This window comes from Catharus ustulatus, chromosome 25 (genome assembly GCF_009819885.2).
Source record: "Catharus ustulatus isolate bCatUst1 chromosome 25, bCatUst1.pri.v2, whole genome shotgun sequence".
NCBI classification, from domain to species: Eukaryota; Metazoa; Chordata; class Aves; order Passeriformes; family Turdidae; genus Catharus; species Catharus ustulatus.
Genome location: NC_046245.1, coordinates 6,573,764 through 6,598,238, shown reverse-complemented (window position 1 = coordinate 6,598,238; position 24,475 = coordinate 6,573,764). Strand labels below are relative to the sequence as shown.

The window sequence follows — 24,475 nt, the reverse complement described above, 5'->3', positions numbered from 1 at the left end:
GTTTTGTGACACAGTCATGATTCAAGACATTGCACAGGGATTAGTGACCAACAGAACCCGCCTCTGTAGATGTCTGATCCAGAAAGGCTTTATTTCAAACCCAGGGCAGATAATACTAAAGTGTCTCTGCCAACTCACCTTCTGTTTGCTCCAAAGCAATCTCAGCCCATGCAGCTCTTGTCAGACAGGGACAAGGCAAATTTGCACACTTTGAGGGCTCCCCACTCAGGTAACCCACAGCTGCCACCATCACCATCCACCACAGCTGCTGAAAACATCTCAGATACTTCTGCTGGCTGATGGTTCTCTTGCTCCCTGAGACCCAGGAGGCCTCTGACACAGTTCAGAGAGCCAGGGCTGGAGCACTAGAGTTTCTAGAAAAGGACTTCATTTGATTGCTTTTTCTTCTCCTTTGACAACTGTTTCAGTACAGATGCTGAAAACCTTTAAATTCACTGAAATCTGCCCGTGTGTGCTATTTCTTCCAAAGTCAGCCTCTCTGCGGGTGTCTCTCTACAGGGCTGATGAGCCATATTCTATCTGTGTCCAGTCTTGTTCTGAGGTAGAAGAATCAATTTAGTCACCCTTCTCAAAGTGCTGACAAAATCCCTTGGTACTGGTCACTCATATAAGCGTGACGAGGTGCTCGAAGGGACCGGCTGGCAGGACATGAATGGCACCTTGTTTGTACTCTGAGCAGGCTGCCCTGACCCTCAAGCTCTTCTTTTCTTTGGGCAGGTCCTGCAGGGCAGTAGTGCCCACCTACCCCCATTAGTGCCAGCCCCTTGGAGATCCTGCTCAGGTCACCCAAACAGCCAAGCTACACCTGTGAAGGTTTGCCAAGGAGCATTCCAGCAGGGAAGGTGGGTTTATGCTTCCTCTGAGACTGAATCACAGAACCATTTAGGTTGAGAAAGACCTTTGAGATTGAGTCCAAGCTATGCTCAATCCTCATCTTGTCACCCAGCCCAGAGCAGGCAGCGTCACATCCAGTTGTTCCTTACATACCTCTGGGTCTCCAAAGCTCCCTCAACAGCCCCTTGCTATGTTTAGTAACCCTTTCTGTGAAGAAATCCCTCCTAATGTCCAGTCTTCCCTTGCACTCCCTGAGCCTTTTTTCCTGAACACGCTGAAGCTGCAGAGGGCTCTGAGACCTGACTGGACATGGGTGGCTGCAGCAGGAGTTGTCCCCACTGCAGCTGGTTGAGCTTGTGTGATCTGCAGGATTGAAGGGACAGTACATGCACAGTGTTGTGTCCTGAATCACTCTCCAGCAGGGCAATGTTTGACTAACCCAAGCAGACCCTCTCTGTGTAATCGTTCAGGCCCTGGCAGCAGAGGCAGGGCAGTGCTGCAGCCAGGCTCAGCTTTCCTGCTCCATACCAAGGCTGTGACAGTGATGATGGACAGACAGGGAAGGGACATGAGGGCACAGAGGGGAGGGTGTGTGTGCCCCTTCTCTGCAGCTTCTCCCACTCGGAAGGTGTTTATCCTAGTGACAAGTGCTATGGGCCTTTCATAACTGCTGCATTAGCAGAGGATCAAGTGGCACTTAATGGGAGCATACTGCCTCATAAAGTGTGATGGGAAAGGTCACCAAGGTCGAAGGGGAAACATTTTCAGCAGACTGACACAAGCCTTGGCTTCTGCCTGACAACAGGTGCCAGTTTGCTGGGCTGGCCTCCCCTCCAGCCCTGCTGCTGCCCTGTCCCCTCCCGTGTGCTGGCTCCAGCCTGTGCAGCGGCGCCAGGGAGTGTCTGGGAGCTCACAGAGAATAAACCCCTTGCAGAATACAGGGAAAAGGGGATCTGAGGCCACTGGTTGGCTTCTGAACTAGGGGAAAAAGGGAGTCAAGGGTGTGACACTTCTTGTGAACTGCTCCAAGCCAAGTAGGTAGGATGAGCACTTCACTTTGACAGGAATGAGAGGAATCTGTCTTTACAAACAAACTGTGGGTAAAGCTAGATACTGAGAGATGAAAGAAGCAATGGGAAGAACCGTAAATCCCATAGGAAAAGAAAATGGCAGGGAATGAGGTGTATACTTTAGAAGGGGGTCTGTATGAGGCGATTCAAGAAGTCTGTACCTCTCAAGTACCTCAGCCAACGGGGAGAGAGGGAGATGTGACTGGGAAATTGGAAGCTTTTGTCCCTTAAAAATTTGAGAGAACCCAAGGGATATCACCCCCATGGCCTCTCCCTTTATTCAAATAAGGTTGCAGGACTCCTCTGTCTCCTTTTTGGACATAAACCTCTGGTGTTTGTGGATTAATTTCCCTGACAACTTCCATTCCACAATAAACAGCTTCACTCCTTAAGGCCACTGGTTTTGCTGGGGTTTGCTGAAATGAGATTGCTGGGTCTCAGCCAATCTACAGTTTGAACACCCACAGTTTGCCCAAGTCAGATGAAATCTTACTGCTGCCCCTGGCAAGCCTGTCCCTGTAGTCAGACACATACTGATGGCTTTGCAAGTCTTCTTGCCCTCCTCTCCTGCTGCTTTGGTGTCCCATCTGTCTTACACAGTTTCATTTGGGACAATGCAGGGTATTCAGTCCAGGCCAAGTTGCTGATGACAAGCTAATTAAAGACCAAGCAAGGGAGAAGCAGCCTAATGAGGGAGAAGTGGGAGGAAGGGCAGTTTGCCAGGACTGTGCTTGGAGACTCTGGCTCAGTGGAACGAAATGTGTGCTGTAATTGATGGTTCAGGGGAGGCCTTCCTCACACAGACTGTAGGCCAGAGGAACAGAGCCCTGCTTCTTATGGCCTGTTCTGGGAGATTGGGATGGGATCACACCTTCCTGGCTGCAGGGTTTCCTCTACAGGGTCAATTCTTAGCTTTAACATGTTGTTAACTGTCCTGCACCATTGGAAGTAGGAGACCTGGAGAGCACAGTGTGGCCACATCAATGCAAACAAAAAGCCAGGCACAGGAATGGCATCTTCTCAGGACCAGCAGTACTCAAGTTGGAGGTCCTGTGCTCCCAGCAATCCTGACCATGAGCCACAGGATCACAGAATAATTTATGCCAAAAAGATCTCCAAGATCATACAGTCCAACCATTAACCCAGCTCTGCAAAAGCCACTAATCCTCATCCCTAAACTCCATATCCACTTATTTTCTGGATACTTCCAGGGATGGTGATGCTACCACTGCCATGGGCAGCTGTGCCAGGGCTTGATCACCCTCTCAGCGAAGAAATTTTTCCTAATATTCAATTTAAGCAGGCCCTGGCCAGCTCCCTTCCTGCAGTCCTGTGAAAGGAATGGGGCATGAAAGGGAGGTGGATTCTGGCACTGGTGAGAATAGAGAAATAGAGGCTCTGCTGATCATTTCATTTGGAATGTTTGTGCTGGGAACTCTGGGGTTACCCCAAGTACTCACAGGGAGGCAGCACAAACAGCCAAGTGCTGCAAGTGGTGATGGAACTGTGCCAGAGCTGTGTTACCACAGCCCTGGTCTTAGCACCTCACCCTGGGTCCCCTTCACCCACTTCATCCAGAGTACAGTAATTTCACGATTATAAGCCGCACTGAGTATAAGCTGCACTTCCGGGTGTCAGCAACTTTTCATTCTTTGTCCATACATAAGCCGCACCTGATTATAAGCCGCACGTTACAATACAGGATGTGATAAAAGGTATCTATTCTATCACCATCTGTTGAGGGTGGGGGCAGTGATCCTTATCTCAATGGCAGATATTCTGCTAATGGGCATCCATTGAAACCAGGCAGGGCATTGTTCTTTATCTTTTCACAACCCATCCTTCCTCCAGGAGTCATTTTCTGCTCATGGCCATTGAGTCCCACTGTGGGACTGATAAAATTACTGCATCCCATTGGGAGTTGCTCCAGCCAGGGGGAAGAGCCCAACATTTCTTACCAAGATAAAAACAGAGGTTTTGGGACACTAAGGGAGCCCCTTTCTCCACTGGACTCCAGAGGAAAACTGGATTTCTCCACATCACCACTGGACCTTTAGAGGGAAACTGCACCTTGTACAGGAGCACTGCTCCAACTGAGCCACATCTGTCACTGCAGGAGGATGCAGCCACCATGGAATGGGACTGCTGCCAACACCCTGCCTGACTGACGGGTGTCAGGTTGTACTCTGACTGTGTCAGGGTTTGGAGTTTGTTTCTTTGTAGTATTGTATTTCTATTTTAATTTTCCTAGTAAAGAACTGTAATTCCTAATTCCCATATCTTTGCCTGAAAGCCCCTTGATTTCAAAATTATAATAATTTGGAGGGAGGGGTTTACAGTCTCCATTTCAAAGAGAAGCTCCTGCCTTTGTCAGCAGACACCTGTCCTCCAAACTAAAACAGCAACTTTCATTCTTTGTCCATATATAAGCCACACCTGATTATAAGCCGCACTTCAGGTTCGGACCAAAATTTTAGTCAAAATGGTGTGGCTTATAATCCTGAAGTTACTGTAATCAAAGCAAGATGATTTCTCACCTTTGGGAATGATGTAGTGTGAGGAAACATAATTTATGAGTATGAAGAGACTTTTATTTGGCTTGCTTTCTGCTGTTTCCATGCTGAATTTCCTTTCTGAATGGTGGCACTGAGGCTTCTTTGATTCACAACCAAATTATTCAGTGCATCTCACCAAACATGGGGAAACAACTGAGAGCTTCTGCATGCTCTCTGTGGCTCCAAAAGGGACTGTGGACTGTAGAATGATTGTCTCTTGTGTGTTTTGTTCTGAAATCTGGACAAAGATTTTTCTAGCCTTTGCCTCAGGAATGCTCATTACTCAAGTGAAACAGTGTAAGAGCTTTGTGTTTCCCACCTCCTCAGGAAAGTCAGGGGATTTCTGCTGCAGCAGACTGTTCCTAACCATAAGGCATGGCCCAAAGGCTGTTGGAGCAGTTGTATTTGGCACAGGCTCTGCTAGGGATCTGTTTGCAGGGAGAGCTCTGTCCTTGAGGCCAAGTGCCCTGGGCAGTTAGTGGGTTCAGCCACCTGCACAGCCCTCCCTGTGCCTTCCATCTCTCCTCACAGCTTCTTAAATTCCTCTCACCACGGGGGGGCATTTCCTTATTATCAACACCTGCTTGGACAGCCAGAGGCACTGACCCCTTCCAGAGCTGCTGGGACCGAAAGCTTTGGGGCATAACTTTGTGGAAGTGTTAAAGCTGGCTGTGGGTAATTTATGATCTGCAGCAGGAACACTGCCCCTGGGTGCAGGGTGCTGGGGCAGGAGCTCTGCTGTCAACTGGGTGTACAGGGAAGAGGAGGGGACACTCCTTGGTCACAGCTTCCCACATTCTCCATCACAAGTCAGCAGAGTCATGAACCCCAGGAAACTTAGGTGATTCTGAGGCCCCAGAGCCCCCAGCAAGTCCCATGAAATGCTGTCAGAGGCACCCACACACAAGCAATGGAAGAACCATCAGGGCAGAGAACAGACACACATGAAAGGTGTATTTCTGTTTGGATGAAACACCCATCTGGGATTTCTGTCTAAAGGATGTGGAGGTCTTACGGTGGATAAGAACTGGGACCCTCTGAGGGCTTTTCTGGCAGGGTGTTGGAAGCCTGTAAATCTGCTGTGACGCTGCCTTTTTCACCCAAATGAGTGCCCTGAGGTAACTAGAGCTCTCCCCATGGACCTGCTGCTGGGCTGGGACGTGGGGGCCATCATGCTGTGCACACAGGTCACTGTAGGCTGGCAATTGAAAGAGAATGTCCAAGGGTCGGGACAACAAATTGCCAAAATACTTGTATAGCAAGTCACCCCCAACTGGCATTTACTGTAGCCAAGAGTTTCTGAGCTCAGTGTCTCCTGGCCATTTGTCCTCCCAGATCTCCTGACCTTAGAAAAGGCCTTTGAACTTGAGTGGCTGAAAGCTGTGACACTGAGTTCCCATTATAAAATAAATCTAAGGTAACTCTGTCAGACACTCCACCTTGTTATTCCAACCAGGAGGCTGGTCTGGTGGTTAAAAGTCTCCTATATTCCTCTTTATGGACCATTATTTTCCCTGTCCTTCTCTCACCTTGTCTCCCCTTTTGGCATTTACGTTTGTAAGATATTTAATGTTTTTTGTCGCTCGTTTTTCTTTTTTTTGCGCTGAACAAAGTAACCTTACCCACTCTATTTTAACACAACTTGCCTGCCGCTACCTGAACAGCCCATGGTGCCACCTCCACCCATTGTCCTGCTTGAGAAACTTGGTTTTCAGCATGGACAAACAGCTATGTTTTTCCTGGATTGTGGTGGTGGCCTCAAAAATTTGGATAAAAAGCTGGCACTGATATTTCCCTAACAACTGTACTTACCAGCTCGTGATGGAATTGCACATGGAGTTTTCCATCCATACTCTCATGGTGATTTCCATTCCTCTGTCCTCTGTTCTCCAGTCAGCTTTGTCATCACCATTTTCACCATCGTTATGATTTAAAATGGAGGCTTCACATATTCTCACCTTCTCAGTGCTGCAGAGTCAATCCATTTAATCTTCTTTTTTTGGTGTAGAATTTTTCAGTGATTGTCTAAAGGAATTTGTACTGTCCTATCTAGGTTGATATTTGTCAATTCTTAATCACTTAACTAGGCTTTGCAAACAGACCAGGTCGGAAAAAGCATAAAAGCTGGCAAAACATCCCTTCTCAGACTCATCAGGACAAGAAAGGTGACAGAATCTGTAGGTGTGAGGAAGATGTGAAGGGAGTACCTTGGGGAATCAAGGTCATAGTAGAAATAAAAATAACCTGTTATTTTTCCATCTGTGTTTGGTCTGGAGGTCCCAATGCTTGGGTCTCTCATTTGTGAGTGTCTCCACTTAAGTCAGTCTCAGACTGAGGCCTTAGGAAGCTATGGAACATAGAAATTAAGAAAAACAGCAGATTTCAACGGAGAGATGAAAATAGACCAGAGAGATGAAAATCTTCCCCAGTGCAGGGATGAAACAGCTGAACTGTGGTCTTATACTTAAAATTGACTTCATACTGTGCCAAAAAATTTGAGAGTCAGGCCTCTGAATGTAGCAATAGACCCAATTCTCTGGTATCTTCAGAGCACCTGTGCAAGGTCAAAGGAACTCATGTTTCCTCACCACTGAATGCAGATGAAACAACACGGATCTTCTCTGAGAACACCCAAATGTATTCCTTTCATAAGCCAGGGTTCCCCATTTATTAATAATAGCTGATATCAGGCTGCAACATGACAGCAATTCCTCACAGGGCTTTAATGACAGACTTTCTGGTAAGCAAAATCATTAGAAGAGAAATGTTGCCAGGAATCCTAAATCCCTGACTCTGGCATGCTGAGATTTGGAAGCTTCCACCTCCAAACGGCCTTATGGGAGATGATTTGTCAGGATGGTTTTCAGCTCAGGAGTTCTCCTTTCTGCAGTGCTTGCCCTTCTTCATGTCATGCCTTTGCTGACAGGCACTGTCAGTTCAACCTTCACCTTGAGCTCTCTTGTATTAATTTTTGTTGCCTCCTTTTAACCCTTTATCCATTTCCACACATTTAACGTGTGGAAAACGTGTAGACTCTTGAGGGTGGGGTGTAGTGGTGAACATGGCGGTGCTGGGGGAATGTTGTACTCAATGATCTTTGTGGGCTTTTCAAATCTAAATGACTCTATGATTCTCTGACAGTGTGACTTTGCTTGACCCTGAGCCTTGCAGGAGTGCTCTGCCCTTGCATCTCTGGTAACAATGCTCAGGGCAATGTAAAGTGGCAAATAATAAGCCCTGTTCAAGAATTACAGCAGACAAATACATCCTACAGGCCTCAGCTGCTCTGTGGAGACCTCCCTGCCACCTTCTGACCAGCTCTGGGACCTGTGGATGGTTTGACTGATACACCACAGAGCTGAGGGTTAAAGAACCTTTCCAATTTAGGAATTGCTAAAACCTCTTGGATCAAAAGGGGTCCCAATTCCTTGAGACTTTTAAAGTTAAACTGGGGCAAATCTCCTTTTCCCCTCTGGTTGAGCTCAGCAATCAGCTGACATAGTTAAGCTGACAGTCATTAGATTTATATGTCCTTTCCTCTGGCATTCTGTCCTGTCTGCCAGGCAGTTTGGGGCTGGTGACCTTTGTGGCATGTGGCAAGGCCAGCGAGTCTTGGCTTCTGCCGCAGACGGCTGTGGCTTGTTGTTTAAGGAAGTTTATTTCTCAAGGCTTTGGTCAGCAGTGAGCGATGTGCTTGTGCTATTTTTGCAGGCATACCTAGAGAGTCAGGAAGGAGGCCAGAACCATTCCAGAGAAGACAAACTGCAGATCTCAATGCCCTTATCAATGAGGTGTATGTTCATAAGCTACAAAGGAGACACAGATTGTCCAGTAGGATGAATAAAGAGGGAGAATAGGGACAAGAAAGGCACCCGGAATATCAGATAGCCACTTAGAAGATGATAGATGGGAAAATACTATACCAGGAAGAGAAAGCTTCAGGATTTTTAGTGTAGATATAGTGTAGATTTTAGAGAGCTAAAATTTTTCTTTGAAGAACAAACATGCACAAAGCCCAGAAATTTTGTCTTTATATTTCTTCTTTCAGAAGGTGAGCAGCAGTAGTTAATGGTTTATTGGATTGCTCCCTGCTTGTTAGAGCTCCTCAGAGTTTTCCTCTGGGTTGCTGATAATCTTGTTCTCAGTGCTGGTTTGACCCTCCTGCTTCAGCAGCTCACTCTCTGCTCTGCTGCCAGTTTGGAGTGGGATCCAAGTCCCTCAATATTGCCATGAAAGGGGTGGGAAGAATGGCCAGGAGAGCATCTCACCAGTGCAGTCCTGCTTCCAGCAAGGAGTGGGCAACTGTCAGTGTGACCCAGCTGGCCTGAGGAGCCAGAGGGAATAGTGGAATGGAGAGGACAGGTCAACTGTTGTGAGTGATAAAACATGTAAGGCTTCTCTCCTTCTCCTCTCCACCGACGGCTGCCCAGACAGCTCAGCCCGTCTGTACTCACTGTGGGTAAAGAAACTTTGCTCTGGTTAGATAGACTTCAAACTGGAACTCGCTGGGTGCAAAGAGAGGAGTGAGTGGTGAGTGTAAAATGAGAGCTGGCGGAAAAATAAGCTGAATTAAGCTGAAGAGCACATGAATGAGAGCATGACCCATTCACTGTCGTGGTCACACACAGCCCTGAACCACCTGGAACACTCAGTCTGTCAGCCCAAGAGATTGACAAGGGCATGCTGGATTTGGAAATGCCCAAACTATGAGCAATTTGCTTGCCCTTCAGTTTGCCCCAGAGCAGCAACCCAGGTCTGTCTCAACGCAGGGTTAATCAGGGCCTTTGCCTGGGTCTGGTTTCTTCCTGCTCAGCTCCTGGCACTGATATTGTCTGCCCCAGCCACCCTTCCCAGAACACGGATGTCCCTCACCCTTCACAGTTCTGACAGAGGATCCCTCTCTGACACTCATCTCTCCTTTCCTCCCCTCTCCCACTTTGACCAGGATGGATCAGCACCCCTGACATTATCCTGCTCCTTTCAATCATCCATCCATCCATCCATCCATCCATCCATCCATCCATCCATCCATCCATCCATCCATCCATCCATTCCTCATCCATCCATCTATCTCCCTGAAAAGTGACCTGCTCACTGTGTCCCTGCCCAGCCCAGAGCCTGGTTGGCTGGCTGGGAACAGCAGGATGTGCCTGGAGGTGGAAAACACAGAGTGTGTGTGACTGTGGGTCACCAAAGCAATCCAGGAAAACCAACTCCTGGAAACTGCCAGAGACAGTTTGTAAACTGGGCTGCAGACACCAGATCATCAGCCTGTTCCTATTCAGAGGCTCTGCTTTTCCCAGGCAGTTGCAAACTCAGCTGTGTTGAAGGGAATTACATTACAACAAGGTGACAAAGGTTAGTGTGAAATGTTAAAGGAGGGGAAGGTGATTTATTTTAACACAGAATGTTTTCATTCACTCAGGATCAAATACGGGTACCCTTTAGCACCAAGATGTATCCCAGTGGTTTTCCCAGCATGGAGGCACCAAGAGATGTGCACCCAGATGATTCCAGTGATGTCAGGGAAGACTCCAGATACTCAGTACCTCTTAGGTCTGGATGCTTCAAACTGAGATGCCTTGGAAAATGAAGTTTTGCATCTTCAGGAGGCTTGAAGTGGATTCATTTTCACCCACTGCCTGGGCCAGGCCAAATGACCATCTGACCATGATCTTCCTGGGCATCTCCAGTTCTGGGCTTGGCTCATCCCTGGGACAGAGAAATAAATGGAGACTCCTGTGGTTGGCTTCACAGCTGGTTCAGCTTCACAGAACAGCCCTAGCAAGGAACTACTTTGGCAGAGACTTCTGAGATCTTCCTTGCTGCAACTTTGATCCTAAACAGAATGATTGTCCCTGTGACACTTCAGAAAGTCAGCATTAGTGTGAAAGCAGGGCAGTAGCTGCATCTGCAGGGATGAACCTGAATGAGGACTTTTGTGATGGAGAGCATTGATCAATTCACTGCATATCCACAGGAATCATATTCCTTGGGAAAAGTCTTGCAATGATTTTGAAAGTTAAGACAGTAGGATCTCGTAGATTCTTTATAGAGACTGAGAGAGCATGGAGGGAGCAATATCTCAGTTTGGATATCTCAAAACAACAGAAACTCCCAAGAAAAAACGTCTTTCCTTGTTAGTTCTAAAGTAGGGAGTTGTGGGAGCTGAGATAGAGATTACTATGGATTTAATTAGCATATGCAGTTTGATAACCAAGATGTCTTGGCAAGAGCAATCAGAACTTTGAAGATTACAAGAAGATTGGATCAAGACTGATGACAGGAAAGAAGACAGAACTAAGCAGAAATGTAAAGTTTGTCTGTGTGATGTTTAACACAATTAATGTAGTAAAAAATTAATAGTCTTCCTAAAAATGGTATATAAACACATGTTGCTCACAGTAAACTGGGATTCTGATCATGAATCAGTAGTCCCTGTCTCTTTCTCATTTGTTGATAATTGGTGCCCTGTATGAGGAGAAGGACCGGCCTACCTGATGGCAATGGGCAAGCCCCCAGAACTGATCAGTGCCGGTGAGAGAACCACGTCTGGGCCCTCAATCACCTGTCCTGCTGCGACATGACAGGGAGCCGGGGGAACTGAACTATGGGACAGGACATGTCCGAGGAGAGAGACCATAATAAAACCATTATTTGCCCTTCTGGTCAAGCATGGATCCCCCATCCTAAAGCATGACTTTAAGTCACTTTTATGATGGGTGTCATGCATGATTCCTGATACCACCTCTTCTTCGATTTTTATCCTCCACTACTGGGACAGGGTCGGCATTAAGCTCTCTGATCTGGCAACAATGGGACACGAGCAGGCAATGCATGTGCTCCCAGCCTGGAGGGTGATTTTTGAAACATTGAAAAAGCAAGAGCAGTCTCAGGCTATATCCTCTGTGGATGCTGCTGACTCCTGCCCCACTCTGACTCTCCCTGGCGCTCCTGGTACTGGAGAGTGGCTGGAGTCATCAACCCCCCTCTGCCCAGACAAAGGGGGGAAGGCGTTCTGTCTCACGGTCCTTAGCAGCCTGTATTGCCGACTGTGACTCCAGCAGTGAGGAGGAGGGCGTCCCCTTCAACCTGGGACCAATAGATGCAAGTGCTAAGCCTGACCTATTCCCTCCTGACACCCATGAAAACTGGGTGCAATTCAAGAGAAAGGCTCTGAAGAAGGGGGATTTTGATATCGCAGCAAAAATAGTTGCTCCAGTCATGTTTCGCAGTGCCAGGGGAAATACCTCATGGTGGGAACTCCTTGCTTATTTGGAAATTAAGAAACTGAGCTGCACGGCTAGAGAACATGGGCTGGGATCTCCCTACTTTGCCAATCTTTTACAGTCTACGTTGTCAACTCATGACCCCTCATGATTTAAAGGGACTGGAGAACTTACTGCTAACCCCAACTCAGTGTGTCATTCTTGATGCTCAGTGGTAAAGGGGGTTAGAAACTTTGCTTGTGAAATCTGTGGGGCTTGCACAGCAGAGCGAAGTGCAGCCAGCCCCAGCCCAGCCGCCACAAGCAGCCTTGGCCGGAGCGTCGCTGATCTACAACCCGCCACAGCAGGGAGCGCTGCACTGGCCCTGGCAGCCTCTGACACAGCAATGTTCCTTGATTCATCTGTTCCTTTGCTTCCCACACGAGTTTCGGACCACTGGGGCAACGTATGCATAACACCCCAAATATGCTGGGTACAGTCTAGAGTAGAACAACGCCCCACATGCCAAGGTACCCTGACATTAAAAGGACAAAAGTTATCCCTTGTCAGTCTCACAGACACAGAGGCTGTTGCTGTTATCTCCCTAGCCCAATGGCCCTCACAGTGGCCCCTTGCTGAAGTGCCCCAGGCACTTTCAGGCACTGGGGGAAGCAGCCTTAGCTGTCAAAGCCACCACTTGATACAGATCAATGGCCCTGAAGAACACCTCGCCTCAGTCAAACTGTTGTATTACCAATTGCTTGGCTTTTACTCCATAGTTTTAAGAAGTTTTTTATTGTGAGGCTTTCCATATAGCTATTTAGTAATTCAAGTGTACAGTAATTTCACGAATACAAGCCGCACCAATTTGACTAAGATTTTGCTCCTAAACCGGAAATGAGGCCAATATTCAGGAGCGGCTAATATGTGAATAATTTTCTGACATTTACAACCTCAGAAGTGCCTGCCAGAGTGCTGAGTTGAGCTGTTGCAAAGTCGGCATTTTGCGATTGTTACAAATTGTTACTCTGTTGCACCGCGGGTGGAGCCTGGCTCCCTGCAGGCAGCACGGGGGGTGGGGAGAGAGCCGGGAGAGCTCCCTCCTTCTCTCCTCTGCCACAGCCCGGGGGAGAGACGGGGGGGCCCCGCGCTGCCATTGCCACGGCCCGGGGAGGAGGGGGGGGGCTCCGTCCCTGCCTGCCACCACAGGGCAGCGCCAGGCCGTGGTGACTGAGCCCAGTGGCAGCAGCGGCTGGCCCCCAGTGGCCCCACTGAGCGGCAGCGCCGGGCTGGGCTACCTGGCCCCGTCAGCAGCCCCTAGCGGACCAAGCCTGCACAGCCTTAGCTGAGCCAGTAAACCCCGCCCTGCTGCCGTTCTGTTACTATTTGGCAACTTTGTTGCACGCGGGTTCTCGCTGCAAACGACAGAGCGGCTTATACTCGGGTGCGGCTTATTTATGGACAAAAAATGAAATATTTGCCAACACCCAGAGATGCGGCTTATACTCAGTGCGGCTTGTATTCGTGAATTTACTGTGATTATTCTTCCTTGCTACTTTAAGTACAGTAATTTCATGAATACAAGCTGCACAGAGTATAAGCCGCATTTCTGGTGTGTCGGCAACGTTGATGTCTTTGTCAATAAAAAAACCGCACCCAAATATTAGCCGCAATTTCGTTCGCGGTGAACTTTCACAAAGTCGTCATTTAGTAACACAATCGTGGATCACCGGGGCTTACTGCCGACCTTGGAAACATTGTTTCCAAGTGAAAAAAGACACAGACCGTAGCTGCGGCAGCGTTCCCTGAAAGTTTTATTTACAAGCCGAAAAAGACACGAACAATAGTGTGGTCATTTTGCGAGCATTCCCAACGGATCTGAGTTGCCTTTAAACAGCAGCTCAGTCGCTCAGGCGAGTGGCCAAGCTCCGAGCGGAGCCACATCTCTGTGCCGGCACAGCCACCTCGTTCATCTGCGTGGGTGAGTGCCCCCTCCACCCCTCTCCGTGCGCGCCCAGCCAACCGCGCAGCCGCACAAGACTGAAAACACTTTAAAAAGTACAGAGAAATATCACACACTTTTATCAAACTGCCGAGGTAACTCGCCAAGGGAACTCACCCCTGCCCCTCAGTAAAGCCGTCATCCACAGGCAGGCAATAAGCTGTTCTCTGATTGGTTCATCATCAGAACACCGGGAAACCATGGCTTTCAAACCGTTTTGGCTCGGTACAGGACCAACACGGTACCAGGTAAGGGCAGATATCACATTTTTGTTAATAAATTAGCCACCCCGGAGTATTAGCCACACTTCCGGGTTTCCACAAAAATTTCGGTCAAAACGGTGCAGCTTGTATTCGTGAAATTACTGTATATTGAAGGACCACAAATACAGTAAACAGTAACTTACTCTTAAGAATAAACTGAACCCTTAACTTTGTAACTGTTTGTGTCGAAGGATCAGTCTTACACACCCACTAACCTAACCAAGTTACTTGTGTAAAACTCATTGTTTTAGCCTTCAGTATTTATATCCCATTACTTTTTTTAGGCCAAACTCAAATCTATCATACAAGCATTCTTTAAAAAGCTGGTGCAGTTGAATTCCTGCAGTAAATTCATGTTGCTACTATCTCAATACAGTTGTTTGCTTGCATGTTTACCTTCTGTATGACAAATTTTCAGTAACTTTTTGTAATGATAGAGTCAAAATGAATTAAGATTCTGTTATGTACTGTTAAGTTAATTTCTGTTAAGATTAAGTATTAGATTAAGCATAGTTAAATTTAAGTGTTATTCAAGTTCTATTATTTCAAGTTCTGTTCAGTGCTATTAAGATCAATTCAATAATGTTAACTTTCAGTTCTCTTAAGTGTACTTTCATTATATTGAAGTAACATTAAGTTTCAGTTAAATTAGTTTTAAGATATTAAAATATGTGTATTTAAATTAAAAGATGTAATTCTTTTGAAAGAAAGATGAGTAATTGATGTTAAGTTTGCATTGTGCTAACTTCTGTTAAAATCTGTTCATTTAAACCACAAGACAGATTGTAGGGATAAGATGGAACTGATTAGTTAAGCTATTTAGTACTTTCTTTTTTACTTTTTTTACTTTAATGTTACATATGCATAAATATTTAAGAAAATATTACCTCAATTTCTTAAGACAGTTACTACTGATATATTAATAATCCTGATTATGTTGTTAATCTCACGATATGAATTCACTGACTTTTCATAACAGGCATTATCCATAAGATATTATTACAGTAATTTCACGAGTATAAGGTTCACCGGAGAATAAGTCGTGCCTCCAGGTGTTGGCAAACTTCTGAATATTGTCCATATATAAGGCGCACCGGACTATAAGGCGCACTTTTTTTTTTTTCTTTTTCAGCAGGGATCCACATGCAACAAAGTAATGAATTAGTAACAATCGCACCAGCCGTGCTGTCTTGGGTTACAATACAGGATGTGATCTAAGTATCTATTCTATCACTATCTGTTGTGGCCAGGTGGAGCAGTGATCTTTATCTCCATGGGAGATGTTCTGCTAATGGGTCATCCATTAAAATCAGGTGGGGCATTGTTCTTTATCTTTGCACCCCACATCCTTCCTCCAGGGAGTTATCTGCTGCTAATGGCCATTGAGTCCCACTGTGTGACTGATAAAATTACTTTATCCCACTGGGAGTTGCTCCAGCCAGGGGGGAGAGCCCAGCCTTTCCTACCTAGATAAAAACTGAAATTCTGGGACACCAAGGCCCCCTCTTTTTCCTGGACTCCAGAGGAAAAAACGGACTTTTTTTTCCATATCATTGCTTGACCTTCGGAGGGAGGTTGCACCCTTCTACAAGACCACTGCTTCAACTGAACCACATCTGTCACTGCAGGAGGACTGTAGCCACCATTTAATGGGACTGCTACCAACACCCTGCCTGACGGTTGTCATCCTGACAGGGTGTCAGGTTGTGCTCTGACTTTGTGTCTTAGTTTGGAGTACAAACTGTCTGCTAAGAAAGGCAGGAACCTCTCTTTGAAATGGATACTGTAAACCCCCTCTCTCCAAATTATTTTGAAATTAAGGGCCTCTCAGGTAAAGATTGGGAATTTGGAATTACAGTTCTTTACTAGGGAAATTAAAATAGAAATACAATACTACAAAGAAACAAACCCCAAACCCTGACAAAGTCAGAGTACAGTCTGACACCCGTCAGGCAGGGTGTTGGTAGCAGTTTGATTAAATAGTGGCTGCAGTCTTCTTATAGTGACAGATGTGGTTTAGTTGAAGCAGTGGTCTTGTAGAAGGTGCAGTTTCCTTCCAGAGGTCTAGTACCGATGTGGGGAAATCTCATTTTTTTTCTAGAGTCCAATAAAGAAAGGGCTACTCAGTGTCCTAGAATTTCAGTTTTTATCTAGGTAAGAAATGCTTGGCTCTCCTCCCTGGCTGGAGCAACTCTCAATGGGATAAGGTAATTTTATCAGTCACACAGTGAGATTCAATAGGCCATTAGCAGAAGATAACTCCCTGGAGGAAGGATGGGGGGTGCAAAGATAAAGAACAATGCCCCACCTGATTTTAATGGATGACCCATTAGCAGAACATCTCCCATGGAGATAAAGATCACTGCTCCACCTGGTCACAACAGATAGTGATAGAATAGATACTTAGATCACATCCTGTATTGTAACCCAAGACACTTTGTCAGTGTTTGGGGTTTGGTTCTTTGTAGTACTGTATTTCTACCTTAATTTTCCTGGAAATGAACTGTTACTCCTAATTCCCTTATCTTTGCCTGAGAGCCCCTTAATTTCAAAATTATAATAATTTGGAGAGAGGGGGTTTACATTTTCCATTTCAAAGAGAGGGTCCTGCCTTTCTTAGCAGATATCTGTCCTCCAAACCAGGACACCTGCTGAGCCCCACCGAGCCCCACGAGGTTTGACTCGCAGCTCGCACTTCCGGGTTTGCAAATTCCCTAACTTTTCCCATATATAAGGTGCTCCGGAGTATAGGGTGCACTTCAGGGTTTGGACCAAAATTTTAGTCCAAAGGGTGCACCTTATAGTCATGAAATTACTGTACTTATTTGCTATTTGTCTATGGTACCATTGACTGTTTAACTGAAAATTACAAAGCTGACTCTTTTACAGACTTTAATCTATCGTTGTATAGTTATCTAAAAGACGTATTTTAAGAAACCTTCCTAATTACTATTACAGAGAGGCTTTTAGAATATATTAGGGAGATTCTTCCAGTTAAGGCCTGGGCCCTGGCCAATCCTAGCCTTACCTGGTCAGGATGTATGCCAACTACATGGGTGTTTTCTGCACCAAATTTGTACTTAAGTCATTTTGACTTGTTGAATTTGGACCTATAATAGCTGGAACCCTTTTTGGATTGAACTTGGTATATCTTTCCCAGGAATGGTTCTCCAAGGTGGCTGCCATGGGCTGCTCAGCTGCCTTCATGACATGATCAAAGCCCTCCCAAGACCATCAGGGACCCTGCAAGTGCCAGCCAAACAAGAGTGACAGGGTGATGCCAGACTTGCCCTGGACCGGGGCCCAAGGTAGCACTTTTAGGGTGTGCGCTATTGTAATAAGCGGGCCAGCAGACCTGCTGCTTTGTAAGGCCTTTATTAGGGGTCAGTTTTGGGTGGGGAACCCAAAGGGCTGCACACACCACTGCAGTTCCCTTTGGACGACGTGAAACAGGAGTAGTGCAGCTTTGTCCTAAGGCAGAGCTGGGCCTTCCATCCTCATGGGGTCCATAGGAAGACTATTCTGGCTCTTAGTCAAGGGGGAGGTCATGTTGGTAGAGTGCTATTCAGGTCATGGCGATGGAAGAAAGCAGCTCAAGATGATAAATTCGTGTTCTGCGCTGTTTTCTCAACCTGGGAACACTATTTTCAGTTCCAGATGCTATTTTGGGCTTGTTGTTTTATGGGGTTTTTAACTCTGAATGGTGTCCCAGTGTCTTTTGCACTCCTTTCGTTGGCGTACGGCTCAGTAACGTTATCCTCCTCACAGGCACCATTTTAGAGGAGCAGCAGAGGCATTACCCGACGGAAGGGAAAGGGCACATAGGTGAGACAATTGGGGACCAAAACATTAGCAGCAAATGGTAAATACTAACAACAATTATAGTTAACTGGGTTAACATACACAAACAACAAACAGTTCATCCACAGTTCACCTATAACACTGCTGGGTGTCATCTGGTCTGGTTTGAGCTGGGATGGGAGCTCAGGTTACTCCAAGAGCAGTCAAGGCTCCCAAGATAGGGCAGGCTCCTCTCTGGCTCTGCAACTGGCTCACGTGAGCTTAGGACATCTCCTTTGGCACGGACTAATTCCACGTGAAGTAGCCTGGAAGAGAGGAATCAAAAACCCAGCCTGGTTCTCCTAGTTTGGTTATCTCTGCTGTTTAGGTGTTGGTTAATCTTAAACTGACTGAATTCTTGGAGCATTACTGTGTGCCCCTGCTGCTATTCAGAAGGTGTGATTATTGATCTGGTGGGAGTAGATGGCTGAGGGTTGGGGTAAAGGGACAACAGTTGATAAAGAAGTTCTGGTGACAATGACTCTGTTTGCAACAGAACCTTGTGGAAGTCTCCCGGTACTTTTGGATGCTGCAGTAACTTTGCCTCACAGTCCAAGGCTGTAGGACAGCTGGGAGGGGAGTTTGCCTTTTCTCCCTGGGAGAGGGTAATGGAGGGGATGGATCCCCTGCACTTTCCCTGGTAGAGTTTCTGTATTTCTGTATCTTTCACTTCATGTCCAGGTGTGTGCTGAGCTCCTGGCTATGGACAGGTGTCACAATCCACTCAACACAAATGGGAGTCGTGATGGTTCATTTGACCTCAGGGTGCAAAAGACAAAGAGCAGGAGACTCAGATTTTATTCAGCAGCAAACAGCAATGCACTTTATTGAGTGCCAACAACTCAGTTTTGTGATAGACGAGGGAGAGAGATAAAGGAAACAGAGTAAAAAGAGAAAGAAAGAGAGATGGGGAATAGCTGCCAACAGATGGTACAACGTCCTTGTGGTCTTCAGCCAATAGACGTGTCTTCCAACTGTGGCGAGAAAGAGATCTCAAAGTCTCTTCAGAAAGTCATCATTTTATAGTTCTTTTCCAAGGGGAGTGGCCTCTGGCCAAAAGGTGGGAAGATTTATGGACTATTGTGTGTGGAGATCGTTGCTCCAAGAAACAGGTGCAGGACAGAGCACTCCAGCCCGTACTCTGCTTGAGAGCAGCGTACCATGGCAGCAGCAAGCACTGGCAAGCACATCTGTACACAGTCCCTTGGCAAGCATCCACCTCAGCCAGGCCAGAAACTCCTGTCCAGAGCGAATGGTGGGGTCCCAGGGTCTCAGTCTCTGGTGATGGTCATGAGGCAGATCAGGGAAACTGACCCTTACAACAGGTCATTCAGCTGCTGGGCTGGTTCTCCACAGCCAAGACTTCCAGTGCTCCCTGCACGTGTGTGACCTTTAAAGATGACAGTGAATTGTACAAGCTCAGGTGTCCTAAAGGACTGTGATGTGTCTCACCGGATGGCTGCTTGAGGAATGGCAAATGTCATCAAAAATAGATCTTTGTCCTGCCAGAGAGGTACTCTGCCACCAGCTGCATCCTGGGTTGGTATGGAGCTTGTACTTGGGTCTCAAACAATGCTGTGGTGTCTGAGTGTGGGGCACCCCTGCCAACACAGTGTGCTGGGGTCAGAAGGCTGTCTGGGATGTGACAATTTTGACAATGTATACAACTGCCTCTGTGTCCATGACCACTTCTTTGGAACTCCATATTGAGCACGAAGCTTGAGAAAAGCACAGAGGGGATTTGTGTTTACTCTGTCACAGGAAACGCTCAGAGTTCTCAGACCTCATGCACTAATGGATCATTTCTGTGTTTTCTCCTCATTTGGTGGAAAAGTGAGGGGATTTTGTGCCCTTAGTACAACTTCTAAAAGACAATTTAATGGCTGCATTCAAGCATAAAAAGGGAACGACTGAGTCAACAGTGTTTGAGCATAATTCCCCATGGGAGAGTAACACAATCTGTGTATGTCATAAATAACACTGAATGGCTTATTTTGGCAGAGAATTTTCATTGCTGACAAATGCCATTTGGAGACAACCAATAACCATCTGCTGATTTGGGAAGAAATTACAATTGGAATGCTCAGGTCAGCTCAGATGCAGTGTTTGGTGGGTTTCCAGTGGAGTCTCTCTCATATCTGATAGGAAATCATCTTTATGAGGCTGTCAGAGGCAAGGGAATACCCAGGCTTACAAATCCTTGCACTGTTTTATTGGGAAGCCCATGTCAGAGGCTTGCTAAGTAAAGCACATTACATAAGTCTGCCCTTTGGGGTGCTAAGGTCTCATAACTGGGACATATTTTCAAGTCTATCAAAATTATTTCAGTATCTCTTGAGTTGTCAGTACTTCTTTGTCTTTTGAAGCAGATGTTTTTTCTCTTCTAATGCATTAAATTGGACCTTCTGTGTTTTGCTGACTGTAAAAGTGCATAAAGGTGTATAAATGTGATCCTTTGGGCTGTGTTACCTGCACTTTCTGGCTTAAATCTGTTACAGTACAAGCTCAGCAATTTGTGCTCCAGCTCTCTCCTCCACAGGAAAGATGTTTAGCTTTGGAGGGGCAAGACAGGAAACCCTGAGCAGATTACAGCTGGCTTCAGTAGTTTCAAGGAACTGAGAATCTGAACTCAAAAATCTGGTTAATCTAAAATAAAAATGAGGGAATTATATTCCTTCCCATTTTGAAAGTGCATGTGAGAATTTATCTATACAGGCAAACCTGCTGTCCTCCTTCTGTCCTCCTCCATCTTCCTGCCTTTGCTGTTCCCTTGTACAGTGAATGCTTTTGAGGGCATGGTGCACCTCAGGTACAGTCTTATTCAGGGCACAACAGGCACATTGCCTAGTAGGGGGGATTGCTTTCACTGGATAGAAGCAAAACCTTTGGAGATCATGTTTGCTTTAATTCTGCCTCTCGTTTGGGCTGAGGCTGGTGTGGTTCCAGGCAGGTCTCATGCTGGGACAGGGGGTTTGCCCACCTTCCAGGCTGGAAGAACTCCAGGTACAGCCTCTCCCATGGGCAGATTGGCTTCCTTGAAGAGGACAAGACAGAGAAATTTGAACTTTATCCTGATCTACTTTTTAGAAGCACTGATGTGCTCATATTTACCTGGAAGTACTGGCCTCTGAAATGGTTGTGACTGGCATTCCCCCAACATATGACTGTCCCTGAGATAGGCAATGGGGGCAAGGAAACACCAGAAATGTCTGCAACCTGCAGCCCTTTGGGTGACCCTTGGGTGCCCACTGCCCTCTGCAAGCTGAGGAAACTGTGTCTAGAACCTCTTCATTCCCTGCCTGGGGTCTTTTACTTTGAACCTCTGTCTTGTTTTTCTCAAGACTTATCTCCATCACTCCAGGCGACTCTGAATAAATTCATACAGCAAAGGAAGCCCTTACATAAAGTGTGCTGAAGTGTCTGATCTCCATTTCCACCCTGACCTTTTTGTTCATAATTCCCTGTTAAAGCATTTTTTCCCAAAGGTGTCCAAAGGACTCTAGGTAACAGCAGCTGCTCTTGGCTGTGTAACAGGAGTGCAGGTTCAGACTGCTCAGTGTATGCTACAAATTCACATTAACACTCTGAGATAAATTCACATTAACACTGTGAACTGTGGTTCTGAAGGGCTCTGTGCATCCCTTACAAATCTGACTTTTCAAGGAATTATTTTTGAAAAGGAGTAGTATGTGAAGAAGCTTCGTCTTTGACCATACTCGGGCAAATACTTTTATTTGAAGTTCAGCTTATCTATTCTGTTAGGGACTCTACTTATTCCTGAAATGGGATTGAAACTGGTTGAACTGCAGTTTCCTTTGAAACATCGAGAGCTCTTCAGTTGTATCATAGTTTGTAACGAGTTGCTGTGAAGAGGAAACCCAATCCACAGACAAAGCACCATCCCACTGACTTGTGAAATGCTGAAGAATTACGTTCATCTCAAATTTGCTCAGCACCATTACTGGAATGGACTGAAATAATAACAAATAGGAGGCAGGTGCCCGGGTGTCCATAAAAATCCCAATCCTCTGGATGTCTCGCAGGCTAACAGCCCTGTGACAGGCGGCCCCGCCCGCGGGTGACACCGCTCCGGGACAGCGGCGGGACGGAGGCGGCGCGGAGGGACAGCCCGGGAGCTCCAGCCTGGCCCAGTCCGGGCAGACCCGCACTGACCCAGCCCAGCCCTGGCTGCAGCTGCGGCTGCCACAGCACTCGGCTAGAGAGGACACTCAGGGTGACAGCGCAGGTGAGTGCTGCGTACCTGCTCCGAACCCGGAGCCGCATTTTTGGGAGCTCTGCTGCGTTTCAGCTCCGTGTGATCACCTGCGCAAGGCAGGAGAGGTGGGGGGACACCCGCGGAGGGACAGACCCTGCACAGGGACAGACCCTGTAAAGGGACAGATCCTGAACAGGGACAGACCCTGTAAAGGGACAGATCCTGAACCGGGACAGACCCTGCACAGGGACAGACCCTGTAAAGGGACAGATCCTGAACAGGGACAGATCCTGAACAGGGACAGATCCTGCACAGAGACAGACCCTGAACAGGGACAGACCCTGTAAAGGGACAGATCCTGAACAGGGACAGACCCTGTAAAGGGACAGATCCTGTAAAGGGACAGATCCTGAACAGGGACAGATCCTGCACAGGGACAGACCCTGTAAAGGGACAGATCCTGTAAAGGGACAGATCCTGTAAAGGGACAGATCCTGAACAGGGACAGACCCTGAACCGGGACAGACCCTGCACAGGGACAGACCCTGCACAGGGACAGACCCTGCACAGGGACAGATCCTGAACAGGGACAGATCCTGTAAAGGGACAGATCCTGTAAAGGAACAGATCCTGAACAGGGACAGACCCTGCACAGGGACAGATCCTGCAGCAGGACGGATCCTGAACAGGTACAGACCTGGGAACTTCATTCCTGCAGAGAGGGGAGCTCAGTGACCCTTCTGTGAAACCACAGGATTCACAGAACAAGTGGGGGTGAAAGGAGAAAGAGCCTCTCTTTTTCTGTTTTTCTCTATTTCCATGTTTTTCTGTATTTCTGTGTTTTTCTATATTTCTGTTTTCTGGAGGAGTATCTAAACAACCTGATGTTCCCTGCCTTGGTGGGGAGTGGAATGAGCTGAGCCTTAAGGTCCCTTCCAACCCAAACATTCCATGATTTTATAATTCTGTGGTTTTGATTATTTCTCCATTGGATGCTGGCATAATTTTCTGGCTCAACATAACACTTATTTTATTCTGATATTGTCGTGCTGGATAAAGAGAGAGTGTGACAGTGAACAAGCTTCAGAAGGAATGGGGCAGCATTCCCAGAAATGGGAGTCCTCTGTCACCTCTGTTGGTGCCAGACATTCATTGGTGCCAGCACAGGTCCAGCACTACCAGGAATGTTGTGATTAATTCTGGTGTACCACACAGACACAGAAGGAAGGTGACACATGCTGTGGCCTCTTGAGGTTCCAGAGAGACTTTATTACCATTTATTTCAGTGTCAATCTTCCCAGCACATCAGGGAATGAAACATCAAAACAGCTGGTCAGGCCAGGATGGGGCTTGTTTCATCTGTTGCCACTTGCAGGTTGGGGCACAATAAATCCTGTACCAACACAAAGAACTCAGAACTGGAGGGTTTGCTGTGTCTCTGGCTTGAGGCTGAGCAGGGGATGGAGATAAAGCCTTCAACCCCTGGTTGCAATTTATTGTTTAATGTGCTGCATGCAGTGAGCTTTATTAACCCTCTGGATGCCTGAGGGGTGGTGTCTGTGAAGTGGCCCCAACACACAATTAATTTTAGCTGGAGAGGGACATTTAGCAAAGCCTGATGGCCATGTAGGGTCAAATGGAAGAGGTTCAGGCACCCTTGTTCCCTGTATTCATTAAAGTCCAGTGTCTCAAGGGAGGTGGAAAGTCCTGGTGGAGGGATATGTCTGTTAATAAGTTGATGTTTAATCACATCTTTGGTGAGTCTTTATTAAATGTCTGTTGCCCACTATTTTGTTTTGTGGGTGGAAAATGGTAAGAAGATCCCAGCCCCAGGATTGGAACATGCAAGGAAGATAGTAATGGGAATAACTATTACCAGGAAAAGGGGGAATGTTGGGTTTGTAGGCAACCAGGCGCCAACTAAATCCTAGATTGTGCTAGCAAACCCCTTCAGTCAGTCATGGATGCAAACACTAAAGCAGTGAGAAGAGAACTCAGCAAGCAAACAGAAGGAATTCTCTGTAGTGTGGGAATGAGGAAGCTGATTTGAACTGTGAAAGCAGAGCACTGGTGCCTCTTGCATTCATTCTCTTGGTTCTGATCTCTTTGTGTTGTATGAAAGTCCAATGAACTGCAGTGGGTCTGACCCTGGCTCTGTGTGCACAGTGACAGCAGCCCTCAGCTTGATGGTGACAGAGAGACACACTGGCACCTCAGTGGGGAGGGAAAATAACCACAGGTTCAAGCCTGAAATAAGTCCCTTCAATTTCTTCTGGACTCTAAAACATGAGTGAACTGGTGTTGAGTGACTGGAATGGGAATGGGCATCTCCCACTGAAAAGAGCAGCAAGTATTCAGTAATTGGAACATCACACTTACTTGAATTCAAATGTTGTGAGTATGGAAGACTCGCTGGGGCACTCACCCTGGTGCAGGGCATTTTCCTGGGAAAACCAAAATGCTCTT

At 46.8% G+C, this 24,475-nt stretch overlaps 1 protein-coding gene across 1 annotated transcript in view; it reads left to right on the top strand.

The window, feature by feature from the left end:
• The first annotated feature begins 21,953 nt into the window (after positions 1 to 21,953).
• The window catches only part of IGFN1 (immunoglobulin like and fibronectin type III domain containing 1), a 40,421-nt gene continuing 37,899 nt past the window's right edge, over positions 21,954 to 24,475 (top strand). The window contains exon 1 of the mRNA XM_033080425.1: positions 21,954 to 22,039. The gene's annotated coding sequence lies outside the window, so the exon portion shown is untranslated. The remainder of the gene's footprint in view (positions 22,040 to 24,475) is intronic.